A 10,416-nucleotide genomic window follows, 5' to 3' on the forward strand; every position below is an offset into this window, starting at 1 on the left:
ATCAGTAGTAAAAGCAGGGTGTAGCGCTAAAAGACAAAAATTGGTACTTATATCAAATTATGGAATCATAAAATCAAGTGACTGAATGGTGCAAGAACCATGTCAATGGTGGATGCATGTCTACATCATAAAAAACGCATGAAACCAGCTTATATAAATAAATTTAAATAAAGTGCAGCATAAAGTGATAATCTGGTAGTGGTGTTGGCGGAAATGGTGGTGCATTTGTTCACTAGTGTCAGGACTTAGCCTCTATTCTTACATGGAAGCCCCATTTCCCATCTTATAAGTACAACAAGGAGAATGACCTTTCCTAGTGATGGCTGTGGGTGGAGTTGGGAATTCAGAGGCACAGATCTCACTGTTGGGGTTCCCCAGAAATAAAGGATATTCCACCAGGCCATATGTACTAAAAGCTGGGGTATCAATTTATCTGTTTTCTATAGTCTTTAACAACACAATAGTTTAGCTTTAGAAATGTAACTAGCTCATTTTGTCCCTGTTTCTGCAGCTGGAAGGGCTGTTACTATACAAAATAACTGATCTTCTAAGCCACACTGCCAGATTTATTTTAATTATTATTCACACTTTGTTTTATGTCATACTGTGTCTGTGCTGACATCCACTTTTGTCAGCTATAATGTCCTGCAGAGAATAAATAGTGATAAGTGACCCTCACAATAAAGCATTATTCAGTTCATTTTTGTGCACTTCACACCTACTGGGAAATAATATTTCACGAACCAACCATCTACAGTAATCAAAACCAAAGAGCATCTGTCACGGTCGCCAGTATGTACAATATATTTCCATAGATTTTCAATTACATTAAATGGCTTTTGATTAGGATCCAGCTGAGGATAGTCATATTTCATGGCATGGCTATTAAACTTTAATAGATACCTACAGTGATATATGCTCACAAAACAACATAGATACACGTGTTTTGACATGATTCATCCATTTGATCAATTCTATACAATTGTATAAGCAAGATGTGTATGTAAATATGTATTCAGCTGCCTGGAATATCAATGATCCTTTGCAGTAGGGTTGTTCATGGTGATGTTAACCAACCAGGTAATTCGTTCACTCGGCCTCTAGTAAATGACACCACTGAAAATATCCACAACAGCACGTATGTCTAAAAGCTTGTGACAGGAAACAAATGGCAGAAGTGCGCACTCGCCGACTGCGCATAGGAAATGCGCATACATGTAACCGCCAAATGGAGTGTAAACAGCAGGTGTATGGTGGGTTTCCCTCAGAAGAATGGTCATCAAGCTTGGATGAAGTATCACTCAGCTGGATCCAGAGGTCTCCTTTAGGGATGTGTGAATACAGCTTGGATGCAGGGCTCCCTCCTCTGGATACTGGATGTACTGTGGGTATAATAGATCCTCCAATAGGAGCCAAAAAAAGAGGGGGTGCCAATAGTGTAGTAACTTCAGGTATTTATTGAGCAAACATGGTATAAAGACAGGGTGCGGGTACAGATACAAAGTGCCAAAATAATAGAGCAGAGTACTGCAGCACTGACCCTTAAGCAAGATGGCTGCCGGGCCTCCTCGTGGTCTCGGCGACGATGACGTCACGCGCTGCATCCAAGCTGTATTCACACATCCCTAAAGGAGACCTCTGGATCCAGCAGAGTGATACTTCATCCAAGCTTGATGACCATTCTTCTGAGGGAAACCCACCATACACCTGCTGTTTACACTCCATTTGGCGGTTACATTTATGCGCATTTCCTATGCGCAGTCGGTAAGTGCACACTTCTGCCATTTGTTTCCTGTCACAAGCTTTTAGACATACGTGCTGTTATAGATATTTCCAGTGGTGTCATTTACTAGAGGCCATCGAGTGAACAAATTATTCTGAACAAACTTTGATTCATTTACATTATTTATTTATTCATCTATTTATCCTTTGTTAGCACTGCACTTCATCTACCGATTGTTACTTTAAGGTTACTGTGATTTCCTTTTAGTGTTCTAGCTGCTATTTTTCTAGAGCGCTCGCTATTATTACTATACATTTAAGCAGCCAGGTAGATTCAGGAGCAGAATATGTTAAGCCCAACTCTGGACTTGGGTTCCAGCAAAGGCTATTGGGATGGGCAATGTCCACTAGATCCAGCCTCATATCCTATAGCATCTCCATGTGGTACTAAAGGGCAGTTTCTGGGATTCAGCTGTGGAGAGTCAGGCTTTTGCACAGGGAGCTTTAGTGGTACTTTTTACTCTTGGTTGGCTCCCTTAAGCTGTTAATGTAATGGTGGCTGCAGTTCAGGGTTTCATGAGCTGAGAGTTTGATTCCTCCCACCTGCTTCTGAAAGACGTTCAGTCTGGGTCTCAGCAACTAATGGGCTGAGGGCCTTGAGAAGATCATCAAAGAATTATACTTGCTGGAGGGCACTGTCTCTAAGTCCTGGTCTGGAGAGGGATCTTGTTATCTCCTTTAATGAGGATCTACCTGTGGATGCCAGGTGGCAGACAGCTCCTAGGACACTGCGAGTAAAGACCTTGCTGGGGACTATTAGTTATGCGAGTGCCAACATGGAATTAAGTGCCAGAGGTTGCTATATGGACTGCTGCTGTAGGATCCTAAATATGCTGGCCATTCCCTGGTACCTCCAGAAAAGCTGCTATTGAAAGATTAGAGAGAAGTAGGTCCTCCTATTGTTGCTATTGGTCGGTTTGGAGTAAACTGTGACTCTAAACTCCTCTCCTGTTGAAGTTCTTCAGCAGTAAATAGAAAAAAGACATCCCCTAGACTGAGTCTGAATTGTTGGTGTGTGTGGAACTGAGCTTGTGTGACTGGCAGACTATTGTGGGAGATCTGGGTACATTTTTAGCGTTCCTTTTGGGAGTGAGCCCTACATACTAAATCTGAAATCCTAGGCATTACTGCACCAGCACAAGTCTGCTTAAAAGCCATTTTACTTGGCCGTGCTTGGACCATTGGACTTCCCACCTCTGCCTGTTCACCACCTACATGATTCTCTTGAACCTTGGGCTCCCTGCTGCCTCCCTGCTGAGTCACAGATCGGCATTAACCCTTCCTGCTCCAGCAGTAGTTTGTGAGTACCTTTCTAGATAATTCCTCACTTGCATACCTTAGTATGGCAGATCACAACAGTAGCAGCCCTGTTGGCTTTGTCAGCTTGCGATCCACTAGCAGTGTCGAGGGATCTTATAGTATCCATCCTAAAAGTCACAAGCGATGTTACTATTGTATGAAAATTCTCATAGAATTGTTAATTTTTTTGGTTTGATGTACAGACGGTATAACATAGATTACGGATGTGATGCAATGTACCTGTGACCCTGTGGCCACGCATATGTGTGCCACCATCGTTTTGTTGCTGATTTTGCCATTTCTGTCTATAATATTTTGTGGCGGTGTACTCTGGATTATTTGTGCAGTCCCCGGATATTTTGTGCTGGTAGCTATGATCTGGTTTTCGAGATGGACTACCAAACCTCTGCAATTTCCATACTTGGTCTTGGAGCTTTGGCAATACAGAACCAGCTGTAAAAGAAGCGAAAGAGGATAACCTGGTGCAAGAATTGGCTACTGAACCATGACCAGTTTTCACATATGTCACTGTTGAGGCAATTACAAGAAAACAACCCTGCCGACATCAGGAATTATTTAAGAATTACAGATTACTTTTTCAATAAACTCCTGAATGCAGTGTAGTCACACATCAGCAAGCAGAACACCATTCTGTGAGATGCAATCAGTGCAGAACAGAGATTGATAGCCACGTTGCATTACCTGGCCACAGGAAGAAGCCTACAGGATCTTAAATGTACAACTGGCATATCCCCACAAACCCTAGGAGTTATATTCCCTGAGATCTGTAGCACCATCATCCAAGTGCTATGGGATGACTACATCAAGGTACAGTGCATTTATTTTAATTGTAATTTTTATGAATTGTATATGTACTTACCTTCTCACATAACAAAACCAAGTATAGACCCATGTAAAAGTATGCCAAAGCATGTAGAATGTTCTGTCCTAAAACAAGTGTGCAGGATTTATAATCTAAACGTATGTTAGGAAGGGCATTAACATGAGAGCCAGGCGACCAGCATTTCAGTGATGGCATCCTAATATTTTTCTCTTGACAGGTTTACTTTAAAAAAAAGATTTTTTGCTACTACACACATTTACTTATCTTCTCACATAACAAAACCTAGTATAGTTGCATGTAAAAGTATAACTTTTTCTTCTTTTATCATGGTTTCCAAATAATTCTGAGGAGTGCAAGGAAATTACAAGAGAATTTAACGACAAATGGCATTTTCCTAATTGTGGAGGAGATATAGATGGTAAACATGTTAGAATAAGCTCTCCCCCAAAATCAGGGTCCTATTTTTACAACTACAAGGGCTTATTCAGGATTATCTTGCTGGTTGTTGTAAATGCAAATTATGAATGCATCTATCTTGATATTGGGAAGAATGGCCATAATTCAGATGGCGGAGTTATAGAGCAGACTGAATTTTATAAAAGGATGCTGAATGGGCAGCACAGTGGCTAAATGGTTAGCACTTCTGCCTAGGGTCTTTGGTTCGAATCCCAGCCACGGCACCTCCTGCCTGGAGTTTGCATGTTCTCCCTGTGCCTGCGTGGGTTTCCTCCGGGTACTCTGGTTTCCTCCCACACTCCAAAGACATGCTGGTAGGTGAATTGGATCCTGTCTAAATTGGCCCTAGTATGTGTATGTATGAATCTAAGCTACGGACCTTAGATTGTACACCCCTTGAGGGTTAGGGACTGATGTGAATGTATAATATATATGTAAAGCGCTGCGTAAATTGACAGTGCTAAATAAGTACCTGAAATTAATAAATGAATGGATGCTAAACCTGCCCAAATGTGGGGAGAACATTGAAAGCCTAAACTTTGTCTTTGTAGCAGATGAAGCCTTTGCACTCTGTGAAAATCTGGTAAAGCCATTCCCTATGCGCAGTCTCACCAAGGAGCAACGCATATATAACTATTGACTCTCCAGGGCTAGGTGTGTGGTGGAGAATGCATTTGGGATCATGGCTAATAGGTTCAGAATATTTCTCACATCAATCAATCTGGCATTATACAAAGTGGACGTTCTAGTGCTCTGCTGCTGCATTCTGCATACTTTTCTGAGGAGAAATGCAGACAAGTGCATCTCTAATCTGAAGACATTCCAGCAAAATCGGGGAACAGTTCTTGTGTTTTGGATCAGGAACCCATTGAAGGGATGACACCCATTGGTGTACGCCATCCTCAATTACCCACCCAAAGCGCCAGACAAAATCGTCTCATCTACATGAACTATTTCAGTGGAGCTGGTGCAGTGGATGGGCAGAATGATGTGTAAACTTAAGTTATCGCAGAAATATTCACGCTCATTTATGATTAATAATGTAAACAGTTGAATGCATGTTGTCTTTGAAAATAGTTTTTGTGGCATATTGTTGTGACTTGATTTGCATATTGCATGTTTTTTGTTGTCACTTATTAATATATTACTTAAGTTAGTAATAAAAAAACTTCTAAAACAATATACACTTTTTGTGTTCCTGTCTTCATAGAATATATATGACATATGTTCATAGCTCCAAATATCATAATTATTGATTAAGTTACAAAACAATATGAGTGGCTATAGATATTATATTTTATGATATTTGGATAATAAAAAGTAATGGAAAAATGTTATTGAAAAATAGTGGCAATTATCAATATCCATATATTAATTCAATAAATACACTGAACCATTACTAGTAAGAATAAAAAAATATAATTTATTGCCACATTTAACACAGCTGTTAATCAAAAAAAAATTGCACAGGTTCAAGATAAATTGCAAGTTTAAATATTTTTCCAAGACATGGATTAGGGCCTAAAATTTTTTAACTTTAAAGTGTAAAAAAAAACTGTCTGTAACATTGCACCTTATTATTTATTCTGCCTAAATGTGTACATAATCAACTTGTCACATTTCTGGTATTGTGGCAAACTTGTGCAAATCTACATTCTGTTATATGATTTAGTATACTAACATAATGTATCAAACTACTGACACATATACATATATATGACTGACACATAGATATAAGTAATTTTTGGTTACCATTGTGAAATATGTATATGTGTCATTGCCTTCAATCTTGATTAAAGGTGAGGGGGTGTTCCAAACATTTTACACCATAATTATTTAAATTTCAATTTGACAAGCATAATTTGTGAAAACTAGTTAGGACGTACATATGGGTAATGTGGGTCCAATTAGGAACAAGCCTGCGGATTGGACACACTTTACCTTGTGTTAACACTTTGCAGCAGGGGCGGACTGACAACTCATGGAGCCCCCGGGCAATAGGGGATCATGGGGCCCCTGTGTCCTTGCCAAAACTCAAAAAAGCCTATGAAAAAGATACCAGGGGCATCTCATGGTGCCGCCTACTGACCCCGGGCCCTCGGGCAGTGCCCGAGCTTCCAAATGGTCAGTCCGCCGCTGCTTTGCAGAGATGAATAGTCAGTTAGTATCAAAACATTTTTCTTATAGCACTGGTTTTGTTTGTGGTCCTGTGAAGTATTTACATGGTTATTGATCGCCCTGAGGTTGAAAGGGATACCATTCCTGGGATACCTGGATGATCTTCTGTTGTGTGTAGTAATCATAGCTGGAAGTCTCTCACACTCTCATTTAAGGCAGAAAGCCACAACATATACAGTAGGTTAACATTAGCCAGAATCAAAAATAAACCGTGCCAATAAAAACATTTTTACAGGTTTCCCAATGCAGGACTAGAATTTACTCAGCAAGTCTATAAAGTCATACAGGTTTTGCCACAGAGAAGTTGCTGAATCCCTTATTTTTTCTAATGCATGACAGCAGTGGAACAAATCCATTGTCATCCTTGAAATCACACCACCATCCACAACATGACTTGTAAAGAATAAGTCAATTTATAATGTACACTTTTTTGGAGGAAGTTACAAAGCAAAGGATTTTCAATCTTACGTGTACAGGAGACAGGATCTATGTCATCTACTGTCGGGGAATCGGGCTTATCACCATCACCTCCATCTGAGCTGACATCAATAGTTGGAATTTCAATTTCAATTGTGGCTGGTCTTGGGGACTGATTCTTTATGTCAATTCCAGAATCCTGATAGGCAGAATGCAGTTCCACTTCTCTGTCCAGGTCTGTGGTTATGTCGGCACTTAAAATATGAACAAAAATGTATTTATTAATTTTTTTCGTTTTAATAGAGAAATAAAAAACATCACGTACTTATCTGCTTTTGGAAATGTTTAGAATCCAGCGTCAAGTCGGTTCAGTGCATGACTGCCACACACAACATTCTGTCCTTAATGACTATGATTGACAACAATGGGAACTAATGTCTCCCACTATTGAGATCCAGCCAATGAGGAGAAAATGTCTTTCAGGGGTAGCTGCACACTGTATTATTTTGTTTATTTTTGTATTTTTTACTGACTGCAAGTTTAAATTCACACTGTAAAAGCAGCATAATTGTTATATGGCAAAGCTTGCAATCGCTTATTGTTTTATTAACCTTTGCATCCAGCATCTGTGCCTGACATTTTCTCTGTTGTTTCCTCCTGAATATCTCCATGTATATTGGCTGGTGCCATTTTGCTGTGATGCTCTCTCCTCACTGATATCTCTCTGCAGCACGTCTTCCAATTTTGTGTAAAAAAACAGAAGATTAATATTTCCAGTAATGGAAAAATTTGCTAAATCCAGCCACTTTATTAGGTACACCTGTTCAATTGCTTGGTAACACAAATTGCTAATCGGCAAATCACATGGCAGCAACTCAATGCATTTAGGCATCTGGACATGAAGAAGATGACTTGCTGAAATTCAAACTGAGCATCAGAATGCGGAAGAAAGGGGATTTAAGTGACTTTGAACGTGGTATGTTTGTTGGTGCCAGACGGGCTGGTCTGCGTATTTAAAAAACTGCTGATCTACTGGCATTTTCTCACACAACCGTCTAGTAGCCTTTTCTAAGGCCTTCTAGATTCTCCTTTGCAGGTCCTGACCATGGCCATATATCAGACTTTAGCTGTCTTGTCCAAAGTTATGTCCCAGGATTCTGGATCTAACTCTACAGACCCTTCTGTCCTCCAGCAAATAGAGCTTTTACCAACTTTATTTGTGTTGATGGGCTAGCAGATATTATACATCAAATATCCAGACTGCTTTTTTTCTGTACTTATGTGAAGGACCCTTTGGCTCAAATATTCATCTATGTGGCATCAGTGCAAGAAGAACTTCTTGTTTATTCCCTTTAATGTGGAAATATCTTTGGCAAATCCCTGCACATCTTCATTAAGAAAGTCAATGGGGGGAAGAATACCTTTTTGCCCCAGAGAAAAAACAAAAAAAAAATCTTCATCTGGCAAACCCTCTGTTTCTAAGGCTATAAAGGGTTTGTTTTATTTCTGTCTGATATCCAGGTTCTTGAAAAGCCTTGAACTCAATTCCCCTGTGAGTCCTGGACCCCCAATCCTCCAAGTCCACAACTAAGTCTTCCATACAATGAGAGGGCACCCCTACTTGTCAGAGTGGGGGGACCTCTACTGGCCTTCACGACCACCTGATTCCAGGACATTTCAGATGTGTTGGTCCAGAATGTTGTATTCAGGGACTACAAACTAGAATTTTGGTCCCTATCTTTATCCCAATTCATGTTAAACTTGTTAAAATCCCTGCAAAGATCAACATCCTCTCAAGAAGTCATAGCCATTGTCTCAGAAAAGGAGAGGTTTCAATATTTCTATTTAAATCTATTCACTGTTCAAAAGGAAAGATGATGCATTCACCCCATATTAAATCTAAAGTTCTCGACACTTTCCTCAAGATACAAAAATTCTTTATGGAATCCACCCTATCTGTCATTGCTTCCTTTTTATGCAGAAAACCTTATGGTCTTTTTGAACAGCAGTGATGCCCAATTGAATGGCCACATATTCTCATAACACATCAGCGTTTCTTGAGATTTGTTGTGGACATGCAACATTACCAATGTGTTGCCCTTTAGACGGTCTACTGCACCTAAGTATCTTCACCAAAATGCAAACCCCTCAGGACAAGCTTTTTCTAAGGAAACAGTTAATTCAAGCTCCATTAGACAACATCCAACAGAATGTGCAGACCTACAGAGATTTGGGTGGATCCAGTAAACAGGGCTGGATCCATGTCATTGCTTGGAATATCTTGGCCTGATTTTACAAATGGCGCTGTCTAAGGTTTTCCTTCCTCTAGACAAATGTCAACCTCTCAGCGCCCACATTTGGACTGTGCAGTCCAGAAGATAACCAGCCCTCCATTTTTGCATGAGGGTTTTGGGCCTAATGGTATCCTCTTTTGTGAGTTTCACCTTAACCAGGACATTATTCTACCATCTCTCTGTCCTGTTCCTAAAAATCTATGTCCCTACATTGTCTCGATGTGGTATGCACTGTCTGAGTTTATCTCTCAGCTACAGATTCCTTTCGACTATCTGACTCTCTGCTTACCATTCCTGAAGTCCCCCATAGGAGAAAGACTGCTGTCTGTTGCACTAATACTAGCTGGATTAGAAAGCTTGTCATTCAAGCTTATGACCTCAAGTTCAATGTCCCCCTTTTACAGGGTCTTCTGGTCACATGTTTATCAAGTTTTACCAGATAGATATTCAGTGGTAAGGTTCTTCAAATGGTTCTGTAGCTTCTGTTGAGTCACTTTTGTTAACCTCTTGCTCTATGTTGGCTTGTTAGCCTTTGTTGCTCTGTTTCCCATCCCTAAATTGGATTGGTTGTGGATTTCACAATGTATCTGAATTCACATTCTGCATCCTATGATGTATGATTAAGAAAATGGAATTTTCGACTTGCCGTAAAACTCTTTTCTTGGAGTACATTACTGGACACAGGTCGTCCCCCCCCCCCCCCCCCCCTCTGTTTTTATGAACCACTCTTACTATTGCTGCTAAAAAAAAACCTGAAACATGCTGGGAGGGGGAGTGGTTATACTTGTCTGTCCTTTAAGCTTTGCTTTACCATTGTTCAATCTCCTGAATGTAGCAACACAACCCAATGTACCTGAATACTCATTCTGTGTCCTGTACATCAAGAAAAGGATTTTACGTTAAGTCAAAACTCCTAATTTTATCAGAAACATTTATCATTACCAGCATCAAATCACCAATCCTGCTGGAGGTTGCAGTGACTGTGGGCTGAACAGAACATCTCTTAATTTTAAATCTGAATCCCAGGCAGATATGAAAGACATAAATGAATGCAGCTCTGTATTTGTTTATACCTCATTACATTTACTGGTACTTTTACATGCAAGCAGTGTTAGTACCTGATTTCACTTGGTATAAGACTTTTTC

At 40.0% G+C, this 10,416-nt stretch overlaps 1 pseudogene; it reads left to right on the top strand.

The window, feature by feature from the left end:
- Positions 1-3,471: 3,471 nt before the first annotated feature.
- Positions 3,472-5,261, top strand: LOC149454607 (uncharacterized; annotated as a pseudogene).
- The last annotated feature ends 5,155 nt before the right edge of the window (positions 5,262-10,416 follow it).

This window comes from Staurois parvus, unplaced genomic scaffold, assembly GCF_062004578.1.
Source record: "Staurois parvus isolate SC_StPar_1 unplaced genomic scaffold, SC_StPar_1.0 ptg000422l, whole genome shotgun sequence".
Taxonomy (NCBI): Eukaryota; Metazoa; Chordata; class Amphibia; order Anura; family Ranidae; genus Staurois; species Staurois parvus.